This window comes from Pelodiscus sinensis, chromosome 1, assembly GCF_052426305.1.
Source record: "Pelodiscus sinensis isolate ZL-2025 chromosome 1, ASM5242630v1, whole genome shotgun sequence".
NCBI classification, from domain to species: Eukaryota; Metazoa; Chordata; order Testudines; family Trionychidae; genus Pelodiscus; species Pelodiscus sinensis.
In genome coordinates, this window is record NC_143052.1 from 200,888,167 (window position 1) to 200,908,752 (window position 20,586).

Sequence of the window (20,586 nt, forward strand, 5' to 3'; positions counted from 1 at the left end):
GTTGAGACAGGATGTGTAGGCTCTGGGGTGGGAATGAGGGATTTGGGTGTGGGAAGGGGTGAGAGGTGCAAGCTCTGGGAGGAAATCTGGATGCAGGAGGAGGTGGAGAAGGGGACACTGGGTCGGGGAGGGGGCTCCAGGCTGGGCAGTGTTGGGATACTAAGCAAGCCACAGGCTTGTGGATGTGAGGGTGCAGGAATTTGGGTTGGGGTATGTGAGGGGCTGAGGGCATGAGGTTCCAGTGTTTGATAGGCTCAGATCTGGGGAAGAGGGAGTGCAGGAGTGGTTGTGGCCAGATGGGGGCTTGGCCCCAACTGGGGGTTTGTTGGCCAGGCTTCATTTTTAAATAGAATACTATGTTAAACACAAAAAGTTTCTGCATTGTCTTTATTTATGAGAATGGCAGGGAACCTGCCTTGAGTCAGGGGTCACTGACCCATAGAAAAGTCATTTGGGAGCAGGGGTCACAGTACTGGGGAGGAGTGCTAGTGGGTTCTGGAGCAGGGAACAGGGTGCCAGGACAGGTTTCTGCAGCAGGGGACAGGGTGCCGGGGGGGACAGGTTTCTGCAGAGGGGAGCAGGGGGACAGGTTTCTGTAGTAGGAGACAGGGTGCCAGAAGGAACTGGTTTCTGCAGGGGGGGCAAGGTTCCAGGGGACAAGTTTCTGCAGGGGAGGGGGGCAGGTTTCTGCAGCGGGGTCGGGGGGCAAGGGAGAGGGAACAGGGGGCCAGGAGGGCGGGGGACAAGTTTGGGGCAGAGGAGAGGGAACAAGGTTGGGGGCAGGGAGTTTCCTACACCAGCCACGGAGGGAAGCCTCCGACCCGCACTCCCTCCAGACTGACCACAGGGCTGCCGGGCTGGAGCGAAGAAAAGTGGCTGCCCGGCCAGCTGGCCATGGTGCTCAGCCAGGGTGCCACCAAGCTCCACGTGGGCAGGCGCAGAGGGGAAGCCGCCCAATCAGCTGGAGCACGGTTCAGCCTCCTCTGAGCTGAACGCCACAGCCAGCAGGCCAGGCAGCTTCTCCTCTGCACCAGCCCATGTGGAGCGTGGTGCACCCTGGCTTAGCACCATGGCCAGCTGGCTGAGCAGCTGCTTCTCTTCCCTGCTGCCCTGCGCTCAGCCCAGGGAGGCTGTGCCTAGTTCCAGCTGTGAAAGCCACAGTCAGCTGGCTGGGGTGTTTCAGCCCTCCCGACATCCCAGCTCCCACCATTCCTTGCAGCTACTCACCTGTGTTGTTGCTCAGTGAGTAGCTGCTCCTCAAATGAGGAAATCTAATGTAAATGTACTGCGCAGGTGCGCAGTTCAGAGAGGGCTCAAGAGCTACTCTTGGAGCCCCTGAGATCTACCGGTAGTTCACGATCTACTGGTTGGTGACCACAGGTGTATGGGTTGTGTGATTAGACAGCTGCCAATTCTAGTGAGGGTCCATGTCAGCTGACTCAGACTAGAGGCTGTTTAATTGCAGTCTAGACACTGAGACTTGGGCTGCAGCCTGGAGGCCGGAGGGTTCCAGAGCTCAGGCTTTCACTCAAGCCCAAATGTCTACATTGCAATTAAACAGCTCCTTAGCCTGAGCTCCAGGAGTCTGAGTCAGCTGGCCCAGGCCAGCCACAGGTGTTTTTTTGCACTGTAGTCATATGGGTAATGTCTTGCTTCAGTTCAAATTTAAATACATGGGCTCTATTCTTCTCCCCATTACACTGGTGTAAATCAGGACTCACATGACTGAAGCCAACAGAGCACACTGGTATAAAAGCACTGTGAGTAGGCAATCAAACCTATTCTTTTCAAAGCCCTGTGGATATGTGCCCTCCTCCTCCTAACCTCCAAGATAGCTAATTTGATAGACATCCTGGATCCTGTGCTACTCCTCTTTGTGTTTTCCCTGAGTAGAGAGCCTTTTTATATTTCTACTCCTTGCTGCATTGCTCTCAAAATTCCATGGCAAGGCAAAGTGCAGAATTGAGAGGAAAAAAATCTGGGGGCTGTTTTCATTTATACACACAGACATATCCGGTTGTTTAGTTATTCAGGAGACTTAAGGGAAAACACATCAGAGCAATATCGATGAAATTTATTTTGTTGTTTTAAAGTAGATCTGATTTGTCAATCAAAATTAGTTAACTTGAGAACCTTATGTAGCCATACATCTATGGCCAGTAGAACATGCTTCCTTTTATACTGATTTGAGTGTGGGAGGGAGAGGTCTCAGATTTACAAAACACTGAGCATAGAAATCTTGTTTTTCACATAGAAGGAAATATTAGCAAGCCCGACAAGCATTGCCCACATTTTATCACCTGTTCATCTCAGCCCTGATCTGTTGGGCTAGGCTGAACTGTGAGAGGGAAACTCAAACTCCAGGCCCTGTCAGTTTTTGACCGTTTTGCTGAGGTTACTGGCTAGGATGCAAGATTATGCAATGAGCAATTTTCTTTTGAGAGAAGCTTAACACAGCACAACTCCTACCAGCCTAGCCAGATGGAGTCGTTTTGAAATAAGTATTATTTTCCCAGTGAAGCTGCTGTATGCAGGCAAGTGTTCCATTCAATTAACAGCTAGGATAATATCCAGAACATACGTACCATTGAACGTCCACTCATCAGTCTGCTATGGGTAAATTTACTTCAGTGTCTGTCCACCAGTTAGGGTATGTCTAAACTACATGGCTCCGTCGACGGAGCCATGTAGATTTGTTGTTTTGGCAAAGGCAAATGAAGCCGCGATTTAAATGATCGCGGCTTCATTTAAATTTACATGGCTGCCACGCTGAGCCGACAAACAGCTGATCAGCTGTTTGTCCGCTCAGTGCACTAGTCTGTACGCTCCCCTGCCAACATCAAAGCCCTTTTGTCGGCAGCCCCGGTAAACCTCATCCCACGAGGAATAACGGGGCTGCCGACAAAGGGCTTTGATGTCGGCAGGGTAGCGTCCAGACTAGCGCGCTGAGCAGACAAACAGCTGATCAGCTGTTTGTCGGCTCAGCGCGGCAGCCATGTAAATTTAAATGAAGCTGCGATCATTTAAATCGCGGCTTCATTTGCCTTTGCCTATGTGTCTAATCTACATGGCTCTGACGACAGAGGCATGTAGTCTAGACACAGCCTTAGAGACTACAATAGATTAATCTCCACTAGTAACTGGACGGTACCACCTACTCACTGCATGAAAGAACTCAGCTCCTATTCAGACACCAAAATACAAGGCCAGATTTTCAGAAGAGCTCTGTAAGATTCTCAGTTCTTGAAAATCCAAACTTTATTGTAGTTGCCTAAGTAGCTCTTTTGGAACTCTGGCCAGCGTAGGCCACCTCGCAGTCTAAGGGCACTGAGCTTTAATTACTATCAATCTGGACTGGAATAAAATTATCAGATGAGAATGAGATTTGCGTATAACTAATCTATTCCATGTCCATCTGTTGCTCCTCCTTACAATTCTCATTTTATAAATAGCCCAGAGTGTGCACAGAATAGAATGTTAATGTACTTTTTAACACATCCTGCTTCATCACCAGGCAGAAAACAGAAAACCCAGTGCTGAGGCTACAGTGCATTATAAAAAGGTCATAAACAATTTAAAGCAAATAAAAAATAAATTTGGTCTGTCTTAATAAAGATCTCATAAACATACCGGTGAATTTCAATCAGATATGTAAGGGGAGGGAAAAAAAAAGAGATCTAAACCAGACTCCTTTCATCAAATTGGGCGGTTATCCCATCTCTAGCAAATAAAACATCCACCAGGTTAAAAATAAGAACAGGAGCTCAAAATTCTCAGCATCAATTCATTCCTTTCAGGAGTCAACAAGCTTAGTTAATGGCTGTGTACAAGAGAGAAAGAAAAGCATGTCACACAGAAGATGTGCCTCCTGCATCAGAGATTAAAGCAGTGGTCCCTGGACCCCAAACTTTTTAAGGTAGTACTCCCTTTCCCTTGTCTGTGCTCTTCCCCCTGGCACTCTGGAGCAACTCCAGGGACAAGTGGGGGATGCGACTAGGAGTAAGTGGGGGCTGAGTCTGGTGCCGCAGCTGGCTGTGCGTTTGGGGGTGGGAGCAGTGTCACAGTCAAGTGTTAGATTATTCTGTTATTCTCTTCCTCATTCTTTCTCTAGATGTTAGAATCCTTTGTACATCTCAGGCCTCAAGGTTCAGGTCAGACTCAAATTGCCCCACATTCTGCTAGTGTTTGGATTAAGGGTTTTGTTTGGGGTCCATTTCTAGTTTGATACCTCAGGACCTTGCATCAGCAAAATAAGAAGTCACAGCCAGGTGTGACTCCGCTCCTGACCTTGCCCCTAGTGTCAGGGCCGGGCCAAGAATGGAGCTGTGTGGAGGCTGGGGACTGGGCCACGTGCAGGGCTGGGAATTGGGATGTGGCAGGGGGTGGGGAGGTAGAGGAAGCACTTCACTGCCATCCGAGAGGGCTGGCCAGAGCCCCACTGTGCCTCCCCATGTTCCTCTGCACAGGGCCGGATTATGAAAGGGGCTTTAGGGGCTGCAGGTGCAACCCATGGCCCCATGCTATGACAAGGGCTCTGGGATGCCACCCCTAAAGCTCCTGCTTGTTGCAGCTCCTCCTGGTGGAGAAGGGAGAGCAGCTCTGCGTGCTGCTGCCCCCCATCCCCCGCACTGGAGTCGCATGCATCGCCACTTGCAGCACCTGCCTGCAGGCTCCACCTCTATTGCCCCATCCAGAATCACCTGTGCTCTCCCACCAAATAGGAGCTGTGCCAGGTAAGTGCTTCAGTCCTCGGCCCCCTCCTGCACCCTCCATCCCTCCCAGACATCTTAACTTCCCTCCCCCCGCCATAAAGTGAACCCAAATGTTATCATTTTAATAAGGATTTTAAGTCAATTTTGTCATATTTGAGGAGGGAGAAGATTGTTTTATGATTTTGAAATGGCTGAGATTGTAATTCTGTCATTGCAATACTGTAAATAGATAAAATCTCCCGAAGTGTAGGGAAGTGAGCAGTATGAATACCTGGAAATGACAATGACTAGAAACAGAGCAGACTACTGTCACTGTCCAAGCTGAGTGAAGTCCAAAAAGGGAAACAAACAGAATTCAAGAAAAGTGAATTTGAGTTCAAATTTCTTCCAGCTGATAATTTCCCACAAGGTAATTAGATCTAGTTACATATGTATTCCTCACATCTCTAACTCTGTGAAAGTCACAATGAGAACAGATGGCAGACTACTTCCCAGATCTGAATTTACACTATTGCTCTGTGTTCTTCAGACCGCACAATATTGGTATTCCAGATAAACAGGGTGTTAAAGAATGAAGAATATTTACTTTCCATTACTGTCTCACTGAACTTCCATTCAAATGAACTCTTACAAAAGGCATCAGGAGAGGCAACCTGTCTTAAATCTGCCTGTCCCTCAAGAAACTCAGATGTTTGATGGTTTCTTATGTACCACACATACTGGTTTCTTGTTGTGTAAACTTAGTAAGGATCTAGTGTGTGAAAGCTAGTTTGTAAGTTCATAGGAAGCTCTAGTGAGTTAGCTGAAAGAAAACATGGTCTAAAGTGCTGGTGTGATGGGGTGGAGTAGGCCCAAAGAGGCCCTGCTGGAGACCTCAGGGTCATCTCAGGAAAGCAGTGGAGAGCTCCTCCAAATGGGCTGGAGTGGTTGCAGAGGAAGCAGCACATCACAGAAAACGGAACATAAGAACACAAGAACGGCCATACTGGGTCAGACCAAAGGTCCATCTAGCCCAGTATCCTGTCTTCTAACAATGGCCAATGCCAGATGCCCCAGAGGGAAGGAACAGAACAGATAATGAGCAGGTGATCCATCCCATTGCTCATTCCCAGCTTCTGGCAAAGAGGCTATGGACACTATTCCTGCTCATCCTGCCTAATAGCCATTGATGGACCTGTCCTCCATGAATGTATCTAGTTCTTTTTTGAACCCTGTTATAGTCTTGCACGTCACAACATCCACTGGATAGGAGTTCTACTGTTGACTATTGGTTGTGTGAGGTTTCACAACCTATAGGGCCCAGGTAGGTCCTATAAAAAGGAGCCACAGTGAGAGCAGTTCCTTGTTGGAGCTAAAGAAACTAGCTAGCCAAAGAGCACTGCAGCACAATGCACGTCTCAGTGCTTAGTAGGAATGGGGGAATGAAGAACTCCTGGCTGTCTGCTGGGCCTGAAATTAGAAGGGTCCTGTGCTAAGTTGAAGTGTTGGTGAAGCTTAGGCCATGGAAAAGTGGCTTGGGGAACTGAAAGCAATTTTGCTAAAGGGACATGATAGCATGTTGCTGCTTAGGGTTCGTGGGTTGGGACCTGGAGTAGTAAACAAGCCCAGGTCCTCCCGATCCCCACAGGGCAAAGGGGAATTGGGCCTACAATTGAACAGCAATAAGCTACCATAAGGCTATGTCTACACTGCAGGCTTTTTGCGCAAGAACACTTGTTCTTGCGCAAAAACTTGCAGAGCGTCTACACTGCACACGCATGTTCTTGCGCAAGTAAATTTACAGTGAAGCATCAGAAAACAGGGCTTCTTGCACAAGAGTTATTCCTTTCTCCACTGGGAATAAGCCCTCTTGCGCAAGAGCTCTTCCACAAGAAGGCAGTGTAGACAGGCAACAGGGGTTTCTTGTGCAAGAAAGCCCTATGGCTAAAATGGCCATCAGAGATTTCTTGAGCAAGAAAGCGTCCACACTGCCATGGACGCTCTTGCGCAAAAGCACATCTCTTGTGCAAAAGCACATGCCAGTGTGGACGCACTCTTGTGGAAGATCTTTTGTACAAGAACTCTTGCACAAAATGGTTCTTGCGCAAGAAGGCTGCAGTGCAGAAGTAGCCTACGTATACCTGAGCTGTCAAGAGGTGCAGCTAGAGAGCTGGGGCCTGCAGGGACAAAGAGGGGAAACCATTGCCTCCAGAGAGAAAGTCCTGGGGGTATGGCCTGATACCAGAACTAGGACTATTTAAAGACAACAGACACAACCAACTGTGCAGGGGAGGGGGTGTGTGTGTGTGAGCACACGAGAGGTGGACATCAGATTTCTGAACTTTAAGTTCCGTTCTGGCACTAACTTTCTGGGTGGCTTTTGGCAAGTCACTGAACCAACTTGCTGCCATTTCTTCATCTATACAGCGGGGATAATATCTGTCCCATGGGTGTGTTGTGAGGATTCATTAGCTAACTTCTGCTAAGCGCTTTGAGAATTGGATATGGTGCACAAATGCGAGATATCATTTTAATTACTTACTACACACAATGATTTATAAGGTATTATATAAGCATGCAGCCAGATTGCCCCTGTGCCTGGCATAGGTGCTGACTCCCTAGATGCTTTGGAGCTGGAGCACCCAGAGGAAAAATTGTTGGGTAGTTAGCATCCACTGGCAGCCTCTTTACCAGTTTCCCCCCACTCCCAGTGCTGCCTGCATATTGGTGGGCCCCCCAGATCAGTGCCTCCTCCTTCCCCCCACCTCCTGCCCGCTGCCATTAGCTGCTTAGCAGCATTCAGGAGGCTGGGGGAGGAAAGAACGAGGACATGGCACACTTAGGATAGGGGGCAGAACTGTGTGGGGAAAGGCAAGATGCGGGTGGTGCAGGGGCAGGAAGAGAGGAGACAGGTGAGGCTTTGGTTGAGCAGGGCCGGGGCGTGGGTCAGAGCCAGGATGTTGAGCATCTTTCCCCTTCCCCCAGCACTTTTGAAAGTAAGTCGGTGCCTATGCTCTTTGTGTTTTCCATATACAAAGCCTGATTGGGCAATTGGGGTAATATGAGTAACAGAGCGCTTAACCCAGTGAGATTGATGGGTGTTCCGTGGACTGTAAAAACTGTAATGACTGTATAGTTTTCACTTGAGAAGTATAGGTTGCTGAGCTGAACGAGCAGAAGTTTTCCTTTCTAAGGATCATAGAAGCCTTGGAGATGATACGTTTTAGAAAAGAATAATGACTTTTCACTTTAAAAAAACATTATCTATTTTTTTAACCACTCTGTTCAAAAATGCCTTGGCCTAAAAACTATTTCATAGGTTTTTCTTTCCCTTTTTGTAGTACATAGCATTTGCTCTTGCCTTGTAAACTCTGCAAGCTGCCTTGTAGTGCTTAGAAACATTCAGCGTTGTCTGTGGACATAGTAATCTCTGGAGTTCTGACGCATGCGTCAGGGGGGACAAAGAAATACAAAAAGATTTAAAATACTTTAGCACAGTCAACAGTTGGAGTCTCCAGGCTAGAATGCACATTCTGGCATATTATGGTTGTTTGTGGAGACTTAGTTCTCAATTTCCACAGTCAAACATTAAAAAAAAAAATGTTTGTAGTTAAAGTTACTCGCTTCCCAGGGTTTATTTGTTCATTCACTGTATTTATATGTGAACCGTACAACATTTGGAAAGTTTTCAGTGGTGTGGCTGGATAAATCTTCACAGCTTAAATTCTTAAATTATTTATCTTAAATTATTTTAAAAAATATTTTTGGCCTGGGAAAATACCAAAGTGTTCCCAATTGCATCTTTGCTTTCCTGTAGTCTCAGTAGGGGTGATACAGGAAGTCGGAGTGTGGTTTTGCCTGATGGTAGTTCATATCTCACCCCTTATCTGTTTACTTTATAACTCAGGGAACTGATCCTACAGACACTCAGACATTTGCTTAACTGTACTCGGTTGAATATAATTATGCCCACATATAAGCATTTGTAAGCTCAAGATTTAATTGTCTCCACTCACCTAAACGTGCTATAGTTAATTGCAGAAAGCCTCAGATATGTTAGTTGCAGGCTGTTATGGAGTGGACAGGAAGACTTCTCTCACACACACACAAACAGATCCGTCAGATTCAGATGGGCAGCATCACATAGTAAATTCTTCAGAACCATGATGTCCTTCTTCTCATGTGTGTTCCTCAAAAAAAATGGTGGCAGCCTGTCAGGGCAATAACCACACATAAAAACATTTTAAGGGCACTGCAGTGAGTCAGCAAGAGAGAAGGCAGTAGTGCCTCATTACTGGAGACGCAGGTGGCCATGGAGTCCAGACCATGGAGAAGAACAGGAGCCCGAGGAGCCTGAGTTACAATTCCCTTCAAGCACAATGGCAGTGTTTCTAAAAGGCATTTTACTTTTTGAAGAAGAAATCAACATTTTCCAAATATCACCCCCACCAGCCCAAATCTCCCCTACATTTTGATAATGGAGTTAGTAAGCATGCAGTGTTATTGTAGTGAGGTTGGTCCTATGATATTAGAAGGACAAGACGGGTGAGGTAAAATCTTGTATTAGACCAACAATTCAAAAGGGCTGGGGCTCTCAGCCACTGCTGCTACTACTGTGACGGGAGCAGCCGCTGGAACCCAAGGCTCTGTAAATCACCGCTGGAGTGCCATGCAGTGCAATCCAGGCAGCACTGAGGGCTGGGTGCTCTGTCCCTTCTGCTCACAGCCTCACCCTTCTACGTTGCCTGGGGGCCCGGCAAGTAGGTTCCCATGAGTTCAGTTAACCCATTGCCACACTTTTCATTTACATTAGAGAGAAGGTGGGTCAATTAATTTATTGGCACTCAGATGACTTTTAATGATGCTAGATAGAAAGAACGAGGCATCTCTCTCAATACAACCCTGGGAATGTTATCCAGTAACAGATTCAAAACATCTTTCAGTCTTAGATTGTGGGGACTGATTTTGCTCCCTGACCATATATAGTCCAATTAAAAATAAATAAATAAGTAACCACTGAGCTCTGCTAAAGTGTCAACATGAGCAGAACACAAAAGCACAGGAAAACTTACAGTGCTGTTTAATAAAGTGGAAGCAGAAAAATAAATGTTAAAACTAGCTCATTTTGGTGAATGACAAGTACCAGAATATTTTTTTGGGGGGTGGAATCTTTATTTATCCCTTGTTTTAGTATTGTTTCTTCCATAACATTTTAAAATATAGATAGATAGATAGATAGATAGATAGATAGATAGATAGATAGATAGATAGATAGATAGATAGATAGATAGATATTTGTTAATAACTTGGGTGCCACGGGAGGACACATCCAAATGAGCGCACATGGCCTCATTATTGGTGCACAAGACAAAACTCACTCCGTTCATGGATGGAAGATCTTAGAAGGGACACTGTCTACTGATACATTTGTATACATTTGTATATAATAACATTTGTTGTTCCTCTTGTAAAGCAGGAAATTATATTCAAATCTGTGTTAAAATGACATTAGGTTGCAATGTGAAGCACTCAAAAGGTAGGAAATGCTGGATAAGGTTGGTTATGCAACCTGTACCCTGCCCCCTTGCCTGCATGCGTTACTGTAGTGTCTCAAATACAGGATCACATACTCTTTTTTCCACAGGATCTCTGCCTCATTCACTTTATGAAATGGATGCACAAGAGGAAGGAATTAAGGCTGCACTTTCAATTAGAAGTCTGTCACGTCCTAATTTTAGATTGCTTAGCTTTTCAGCCTAAATAATGTATAACATTTGTTCTATGCATCATATCTATTTAGCTCATATGGAACAATGTTTAGGGTTCCGCTTTAACATCAGCGTCTCTCAAAATAGGCAGCAACTGCCGTATTTAGAAACAACATCTCAGTCTACTTGCAAGTTAATGATTCATAAATCCTGACAGGTAGAGCAGATTATGTTACCAAACTGGAATATTGTGGATTTATGTGAGGCAGGGGAAGGCAGGTGACATTCACCCACTCCCCTTCTGTAAACTTGATGTTTTTTGGGGGGCAGGGGACCAAGAAGGTGAAATAAGACTAGGGAAAGACATACTAAATAGCTTTATAAATGAATACAGCTACTTTTTGGGACACTTTAAATGAGAACAATGTTTTCAAATCAACATAACATCAAGTGAAAATCTTTCCGTTATTTCACATTTTTTGTTTTACTAGAGGGGATTTTGCCTTTTTCTCTCATTCAGCAAAAAGAAGGAGATGGGAAATATCTCCCACTTCAGTAACATGCAGCAGCACATTTAGGCTGGAAAAGGAATCTGCAGGAATCTGCAATCCATCCCCTTTGAAACTCTGTAAGTGTTACAGTAGGAAGAGAGTGTGTGTCTTTGTCCAGCTGAGGTGGGAATGGAAGGTCCCTCCTTTCACTGAGCTGAGTCTATTGTCATGGGCATCCATATCTTAAGTATCCTTGTAGATTCTGACAGGTGCTATTACCCTGATTTGTTGACAAGAAACCTCGCTTGGTGCCTTTGTACATTAATGGATCCTGTAGTCATTGGGCGGTTTGCCCAAAGTCTGCTGTGCTGTCCGTCTGTGCAGAGCTGGGGCAGCACGCAGGGAGAACACACGCATGCAGCCAAACATCTAACAGCAAGTGTCCATAAACATCACACGAGGAAATATCATTTTACAAAATACTCTTTCCCTACCTCATAATATTGCTATGCAAAAGGCTCTAAACCCAATACTTTGCTCCCAAGCAGAGCTATATCACTGCATGGAGTAGGGAAGCAAGTTTTTGGTTTAGATGCGCCATGTAAATACTCTTTTAGTTTATGGGGAACAACTCTGCTATGTTCCTGAGTGTCAGCTCTCAAATTCTCTTCCTCGCAAAAAAGCCCTCAGGACAAGGATTCTGGATAGCCACAAAAAACGCTCACACTTTCCAAAAATTCATTTTGCATTTTGACTTCTTGGCTTTAGTTCTCATTCAGGGCTCTCCACATTAATCTTTTCTCCAAAAATCTCTTTTACACACACACACACACACACACACACACACACACACACACACACACAGAGAGAGAGAGAGAGAGAGAGAGAGAATTTTGTTTGCACAGTTGAGAACCATGGGACTACTATGCAGCCATTAAAAGTGTTTTAATAATCATGCTGTCTTCCCCTGCTGAGAGCAGGTCTAGATGATGGTTAAAATGCTGAACCAATGGGACCATACTTGAGATTCCACCATTGCAACCATGAGTTAGAAAAGGGTGGGGACAAAACGCTAATCTCCACAAGGCCTACATGACAATAATTTATGAAACACCTAGTATCTAACACACAAACTTTCTGAGGAAAGTTAATGATTTTCATTTCCCTTTTCTGAGCACAGAATTATTTCCAGAGATTGTCGAATGTTTTCTGCTACAACTTCCTTCCCCACAAACAGAAAATGTCTCTCTTCCAAAATATGTAGGGAAAATTATTGTATTTCAATCAAAGCTTTGCCAGTTTTTCTAGGGGAAAAAAAAAACAGTTCTAATTTTTGGTAGAAGTTTTCTGCTTTGGACAACTGAAATGCTTCAAGTTTTTCCATTAAACAAACAAATATAAAATTGAGGAACTGAAAACTGTGTGTCAAATTTCCCATAAAAATGGCAATTTTTTGAGCTACTCCAATTCAGTCATTTTCCAAAGAGTAGAAAACTTGGAATCAATGGAGAAGAAGAAATTATGTCCCTGATTTAGTATGGTGATAGGCAGAATTACAAAAGACTTAGGCTACATCTACACTGCAAGGTTTTTGTGCAAAAACTGCTGGCTTTTCGCAAAAACCCGTGGAGTATCCACACCTCAACTGCACTTTTGCACAAGGAAATCAAGAGTATAATGGCAGATTTTCCGCCATAGGTAAACCTTCTTTTATGAGGCATAACTCCCTTTTGCACAAGTGTTCTTAAGCAAAAAGGCAAGTGTGGAAGGTCCAGAGGGGTTTCTTCCTATGGGAAAAAGCACAGGTGCTCTCATGACCATTCTGTGAATGGCCATCAGAGCTTTCTTGCACAAGAGCATCCATTCAGTGTGGATGCTCTCTTGCTCAAAAGCACATCACTTTTGCGATGTGCTTTGAGGTGTGGACGTGGTCTTGCGCAAGAAGTTTTTGCACAAAAACTCTTGCACAAAAGGCTTCTTGCGCAAGAAGCGTGTCGTGTAGAAATAGCCACAGATTTTAAAACATACAACAATCTATCCCTGAAAGTCTACACCCTAGAGAGAGTGAGACAGATGAAGATACTCGTTCTTTATTGCTCATAGTAAATGTAAGATAGAATTTGGCTATAATGAAAATAGAATGAATTCTTTATTGAGGCTGCCAGACATAGACAGACTCAATAGTTCTCCCTGGCTTTCTAGCCCCCATACTGAGACAATTCATGAAACCTGCCTAGCACCACCGTGCAAGTTGTCTTTCAATCCTGGTCCGAATTATACAATCATAGCCGGCACGAGCAATTACACTGCAATAGTTTAATCAGTTCTTGGCCTGGACTTTGTATTTGGGACTAGTGAGAGGAAGGGAAAGGGGGGACAATTGTACTGGGAGGTTCAGCCTCTCCCTGACACCTGTACAAATAAAGGGAAGTGGGAAAGGGGTAGGCTCCAGCAAACATTACATGATATATCTGGGCCACAATTCCTCTTGATGATCCTTCTTGTTTTGATATTTCACTTTTATATAGGGTTCCTGTTTTTTCACCTCTACCGAGAGAACATAAATACACACAGCTCTATGGCCACACAGGAAGTCTGCAAGCAGCAACCAACTCTGCTAAAGAGGAAGTTTTCTATAAACAAAGTTAAAAGCTGTTATCTTTTTGAGAAAAGTTACTTTACTTTTTTAGCTTTTTTTTTTAAGCCCTGTTTGGCTTGATAGTTTTTATTTTTAAGGACAATTAAGATTTTGAAACTGTCGGCATAAAAAAAACGTGTCACAGATATTGTGACGATGCTCCCTTGGTGATATGATAAAACTGTTTGGGAGAGAGATCAGATGACTATATCACGTTTCTTTAAACAAAAACTCACTATTGTAATGATTATAGTTTTTTTTCTGATATTTACATGGCAGGGATTTGTAAAATTGTTAATACTTCCTAAATAATTAAATGTCAGTATAGAGAAATACCAATATTTCTTACAGAACTAGCCAATTAGCCCGTCATAAGAAGGGATTTTCAGGTCTCTCCTCCACGTCAGTCTTCTCTCCTGAGCCTCCGGTCTCTTGCTCCGTCTCTCTCTCTCCTCCTCCTACTGCCTCCCCCTCTCTCTCTCTCAGCTCTCCTCCACCTCCTGCCTCTTTCTCTGTCTCTCTCTTTCTCTTCTCCTCCCCCTCCTGCCTCTCACTTGGGGGACCAGGAACCCAAATGGCCGTTTGGGCGCCGCACTCCCCGTGCTGCATGAGGGGTGTGGAGCCCAAACGGTCACTTGCACCACTTCCTCCCACATGGCAGCCTGGCTGAGCAGTGCAGAAGTCAGCTGAGCGCCATGGCGGGAGGTGAAGGGGGACAGGGCGGTGACATTCACGGCCAGGGGGCAGGGTGTGGAGCTGCTGTCACGCCACACGTCACCGCCCCACCCCCCTTCACCTCCCGCCGTGGTGCTCGGCTAACTTCGGCACCGCTCAGCTGGGCCGCCGCGGGGGAGCAAGTGGCGCCAGCGGCTGTTTGGGCCCCCACACTCCCCATGCAGCATGGGCCGCCCAGAAGGAACAGCCAGCATTTCAGCATTACAGACTCTCAGACACTGAGCTACTATATATATGATTCTTATCAATATTGTACTTTTATTAGAAGCCTTGACAACAAATTGAACTTAATTCTGTCCCTGTATCACTCATACCAACAACCCTCCTTCCCCCGCCAGACTAAACCTGCAAACAACTCAAACATATGCCAAATGTACTGGCATCTCTGAAAATTGAGAAGTGAGCTAACTGGACTTAACTTACTCATGCTGATAAATTGATTGTTTAAAGTGCTATGGTGGCAAATTAATTTGTCTTTGTAATAATACAGCAAGCTACAGTGTCTCTTTTAAGACCATATACAATAACCTGAAGAGAGAGGGTTATTTTGCTGTTTATAATCTATACATTATATATTTGTACATTGTATACATTATATTTTCTGACATTTTCTGAGAAGAAAAGGCTTTTACATCTGTTCACCGGCAGTGGCTACATATCAGGTACAATGTTGGCAGGCTTCACAAGTTCATGTGAGTGTCACAGTATTCAATATTTTCTCTTGAGGTCTGAGCTCCTGGAGTCAGGTGATTACCTTAGGATCTCAGTTTCATTCAAAAATAACTTTTTAATCCTTAGGTTTGTAGCAGAACACTTGAAAGTATATTCTATGGGATGAAAAATCAAGAAGGAAAAAGAAAAGTACTCAACATTTATTGTTTTGAGGTCCCAGCATGAAGGTTTGGCCAAAGGTGCTCATGCAATCCTTGCATGTATAAACAGGAGAATCTCAAGTCAGAGTAGGGATATTATATTATTACTTCTATACTTTGCACTCACATTAGTAGCTTAGTCTATTTAGTTTATCAAAGAGAAGCTAAGGAGGTGACCTGATCACTATCTTTAAGTACCTACACAGAGACCAAAATTTGATAAGAGAGCTCTTCAATCTAGCAGATAATGGTATAACAAGAGCTAATGGTTGGAAATTGAAGCTAGGCAAATTCAGATGAGAAGGAGGAAACTGTTAACTGTGAAGGTAATTAACTATTGGAACAACTTACCAAGGGATGTAATGGATTCTCCATCACTAGAAATTTTAAAATAAAAATTGAATGTTTTTCCAAGAGATACACTGTAGTGCAAACATGAATTAATTCAGGGAAATCCTAAAACCTATTGGAGATCAGTGACCACAATGGTACCTTCTGGCCTTATAATCAAGGAAGTAACCATTTGGGACAATTCTTCATAAGTACACATGGGTTTCAAATGGAAAAGCATTGCCATATGGCCAGACTTTGCATAGACACATAGCTATTGTATCTAGGGCTACAAATCTCTTCAGGGCCAGAGAAAGAGATAGCTTACATGCCAAAACCCAGGGGGATCCAGGTGAAAGGTCAGGGAGGGATGCCAATAGAGTTAAAGTTATTTATATGATATTAACTATGCATTTCCTACTTTAGGTGAGTTGTGGAGTAGAGGAGAAAAGCAGGAGATGAGCGAAGCCTTGGAATTTGCATTGTGTTTGTTATTTATATCAATTTTTTAAAACAACCAAACAGAAGTCCAGCCCCAAATCCATCTGCACTGCACACAGCTGGTCTAGGTTAACAAATCTCTTCCTTCAATTTCCTTTAGCTCCTATAGTCCCACCACCATTCTTGGTTGTTGCCTGTTGTCTTCTATTTGATTGTAGGCATTGTTAATGAAACACTGTCGCCCTCATACATTGGATTGTTGGAAGAGTTTAGTTCAGCTGTCTCCAGTGTGACAGCAGGTGCTCATCTCTGCAGTTCAGCATGCGGCCTCAGGCTGGGCAGAGGCACAGAATACAGAATGGCACTACCATCAGGTTTTAGAAAAATGTGTGAAACTAGGGATTTCACCAGGTCAATCATATTCTGAGTACTCACGTTTTTGCTATATTGCTTCCAAGTAGACACAAGTCAATCATTTAATTAACTCCAAAGAAGCACCCAACTTTTCAGTGCCTGGCGATTGTTCATAAGCTACCGACATGCATGCTATGATTGCAAAAGCTTGCTCCCCTAAAAATACTGGACTACATCATATTTTTCATTTTTAAGACCTAGCTGATGGCAAGGTTTCATGAAAGCTACTTATGTAAATGCATAGTGGGAGCTGAATCCGCCCTCTCCCCCTCCTCAATTCTCAGTATAGAATCTAATGGGCAAATTTTGCCTTGGAGCTTTGAAGTCAAGAAACAAATCCAGGATTTAAAATGATCTGAAAATAATGCTAATTCTGTCGTATCTGAGCAGAATTTCATTAGCTTGTATCAATATTCAGGACTTGGGCAGCTTGTTTGTAATGGCTCTCAATGGCAACTGACCCACCTCAGAGGACTTTAATTTCTGCCAGGTCTTCAATTTAGTCCATTTTAAACCATGACCTGATTTACAATCAATGGGCTCTGCTTTGCATATCAAAGCACAGAATATGGGGTACTCAGAAATGGGGGAAAAGGAGAAGACCACTTGAAGGAAAGGGAGAGAAGAGACCATTAATGGACAAGATGAACACACTGCTGGAATTTTCTCAGTAAGTGCATTGAAACACCTACCCATGAAAGATCATCTGGCCAGCTGGAGCTTTGACAGCTTTTTTCAACAGAAATTGACAAAAGCAAACTCTAACCTCCTTGATCTGTCCTAGGCGATATGCAGAAATATGGTATAATTTGCTCATATATCAGTGACTCAACAAACTCACAGCTGACAGTATTCGTGACAGGTGACTGCAACATTACATTGGGAAACACCAAGAAGGATGTAAGCAAGCATCAGGCTTATTTATTGGTCTATAATGTATCATGTTTGAGTTTCATTTTATTTTCACAATTTTACAGGTGCAGTATACTGGATAAACTTCTTTAGAGAAGCCCAGGGAGTTAGACTTACCTCACATATTGCACCTCTCAGGGTGGCTAACACTAATTGACTCATTAGCTAAGGAGGAATAATCCTGGTAGGTTCAGAAAACCAGTTTTAAATTTCGCTTGCTAGCAAAATTTTGAATGTATTTACTCTGGATTCCATTTCTCCAATCCATATTAAAGCTCCGTGGCATAATCAATTATGGGCTTATTGAAAAGTACAATAGGTCTGAATCTCTAGGGATGTCTCCGGATATGTCTTAGGATGATAAAAATAATAGTAATGGCTCTATAACTTCTAAGGCTAATTTCCACAGTTACAAATTTTATAAATAAATAGAAGGAGTGTCAACTCCCGGTCATTCAGTTTGAAGTTTCTCATACTGACAAATCAGAACTCTACTCTCTCTCTCTCTCTCTCTCTTTCTGAATTTGAAGCCCCTGGGACTTATTCAAAGTGCTTCTATTCTTGCCTTTTGCATGCCTAAATGTGGCAAAGAATGTAAGGGTCTGCAATAAATGAAGCAAAGACCTGAAATGGCTGGAGCTCTTGCCTGAATTTAAGGCACATTCCTACGTATAATAATCATATAATCTGGGGGCAGTGAGCTCCAGAGATCCCAAACTGGACAGCATCAGACTGGACAATAGACGAGTGAGCAACCTCCTAAAGGAAATGATGGTAATTCTGCAGCAAATGACACTGTTTTCTCTGAGCTGTAACTGAACTGATGCTCCAGCATAGTGCTAGGGATACAGGAAGCGAGAATTCCAGACTAAACAAAGTCAATGCCCTGCACTTCTGTGGTCATGGAATATCCTGTTTTACTTTATGTATGCATAAGCATAACTGTGATATCCCAGCTAAATGGAAATTTAGTACCTTACCTTCTTTCTGCTTAAGAAATATGCCATTTTCCCACCAAGCTGTTCAGTTTCACTATGTATTGATAAGCCATGTTTCACCACAAAGGTGGTTGAATTTCAGTGTGACCTGAGCATTTAGCAGGAAATGCTGTGTCGCCACTAGAACTTTTTCCCCATAAAGTTTCTCACAGTTCCAGTTATCCAAGCAGCTCACTCAATGGTAGCAATCATGGAAGGACCAACTAAACAGGGCTAGCTGACATGGACCTGAGAGTGGAGCATAGGTGGGTCCACACCAAGCTGTTTGGGGTGGCATAGGAGTATCAGGAAGGACCCAGGTACTCTGGGCCATGAGTTCTCAGCTTGGGGTCCAATAAGCCCCCTTTTTTAGCACTAGATTTGTGCTTGTGTCCTGAAACAATGTTGTAAAATGAAGACCCCTTATGGCAAAGGGGGAGAAGGACCATACTTGTCTGATGTCTTTGGAGAAACACACACAATGGACAGGGAGCTTTGGGAATGGTGGCATCTGCCAGACTGTGACATACTGTAACAAATCAAACATGCAAAATATGACTTCCATTGGACCTAAAGAGGGTCTGGGCTATGGACAATAAATAAAATGTTTCTGAAAATAAGGAATAAATCTAGCCATGAGAGTTGCAGTACAAAGCGTTCATAAAAATTCACTCCTCTCGGAGCTGCAGCCCTGAACCTCCCGTGCACTAGATGGGAGACACTGATAAATCTGGGAGGCCATACATGCCAACCAGCTCATATGTTTTCCGTGAGCAATGACAGGGAGCCAAATTGCTTTATTCCGATTAGTGAAGGTCCTCTGACTGTAAAATATACTGTGTGAAAAAAATATTGAGTTTTAGTTCGCTGACACATCAATTTAAGAGAGTTATTGCTCTTACACAGAGACCAACACATGTATCTCCCTTCATATATGTGCACTAAAAGCTAATTGTCCACTTTTATGTAGGGAAGAAGGGAAGGTGGGGTGTGTACGGGTATAGAAACAGCACCTTTCCAACCAGCTGCAGCTAAATGTGACACAGGTGATACCTTCCCCTGAAAATGTAAAGCTCTGATCAGATGGGAATTTTGTTTTACTCATAAAAGGAGAAAATAAACTCTCTGTAACAAACACACACACGGCTTCACATTTTAAAGCAATGCTATTTTTATTTTTTAAAATAATATTCTAGAAGGCTGCCTTGTGCAGTATCGTGTCGATGATGTCCCAGAACAAAAAGATACATCATCTAGTCTGATGTCGGACGGCTGATCAAATCCTGTTTGCTTTACCCACCCAACTAACCTCACCGAAGACAGGGAATGAGCAAGGGAAGCACAACTCTACTATGAATACATTCAAGGGCCTTGCCCAGTCTAGTTTTAAACCATTCAAGTGATGGGGTGATTCAATTATGCCACTTCTTAATTTGCTACACTACTCTTCTTGCTTGTAATGGTTGGGGCGGGGAGTCCCACCCATACTAATTTCATTCAGACAATAGGCATTGGAAATTGATGTCATGCAATATCTTTTAAGTCCCACAGATTTGTATTTTGGCTATTGAGTGAAATGCTTTCATTTCTTTGATCCCTTCTTTCACCTTTTCCCAAGTTCACAGGCTCAGCTTGTCTCTTTCATGCAGTTGCAAAAAAAGGCTGTTATTATTATGGGGTGTATTACTAGCAGTGTCGAATGTCAAACACAGGAGGTAATTGTCTTCATCTCTAGACAGAACTGGGGAGGCCTCAGCTGGAATGCTGTGTCCAATTCTGGGTGTCACAATTTCGGAGAGATATGGACACATTGGAGCAAGTGGAGAGATGAGCAACAAAGTGAAAAGATTTAGAAAACTTGACCTTTAATAATAGGTTAAAAATCTGGGCATGTTTAGTCTTGAGAAAAGATGATTGCAGGGGATCGGATAATCTTCAATATGTTAAGTACTATTATGTAAAGGACCATGATCAACTGTTCTCATAAGAACATAAGAATGACTGTGCTGGGTCAAGGGGACATCTAGCCCAGTATCCTGTTTTCTGACAGTGGCCAGTGCCGGGTGCCCCAGAGGGAACAAACAGAACAGGCAATTATCAGGTGATCCCTCTCCTGTCATCCATTTCCAGCTTCTGGCAAACAGAGGTCAGGGACACATCCCATGTAGGCAGGAAAAGAAATAATGGGCTGAATCTGCAGCAAAGAAGGGCTGTGTCTACACTGGCATGAATTTCTGGAACTGCTTAAAACGGAATACTATTCCGTTTTCAGTTTTTCTGGAAAAGGAGCGTCTACATTGGCAGGCTGCTTTTCCAGAAAAGCCCTTTTTCCGGAAAAGCATCTGTGGCCAATGTAGACGCGCTTTTCCGGAAAAGA

The 20,586-nt window shown here is 43.8% G+C and overlaps 1 long non-coding RNA gene across 7 annotated transcripts in view; it reads right to left on the reverse strand.

Moving 5' to 3' along the window:
* The window catches only part of LOC112547560 (uncharacterized), a 72,562-nt gene that overhangs the window by 16,928 nt on the left and 35,048 nt on the right, over nt 1–20,586 (reverse strand). For all 7 annotated transcript variants that reach the window (XR_012898415.2, XR_012898400.2, XR_012898392.2 and 4 more), the window contains one exon: nt 8,708–8,902. This is a non-coding gene — a long non-coding RNA (uncharacterized LOC112547560). The remainder of the gene's footprint in view (nt 1–8,707; nt 8,903–20,586) is intronic.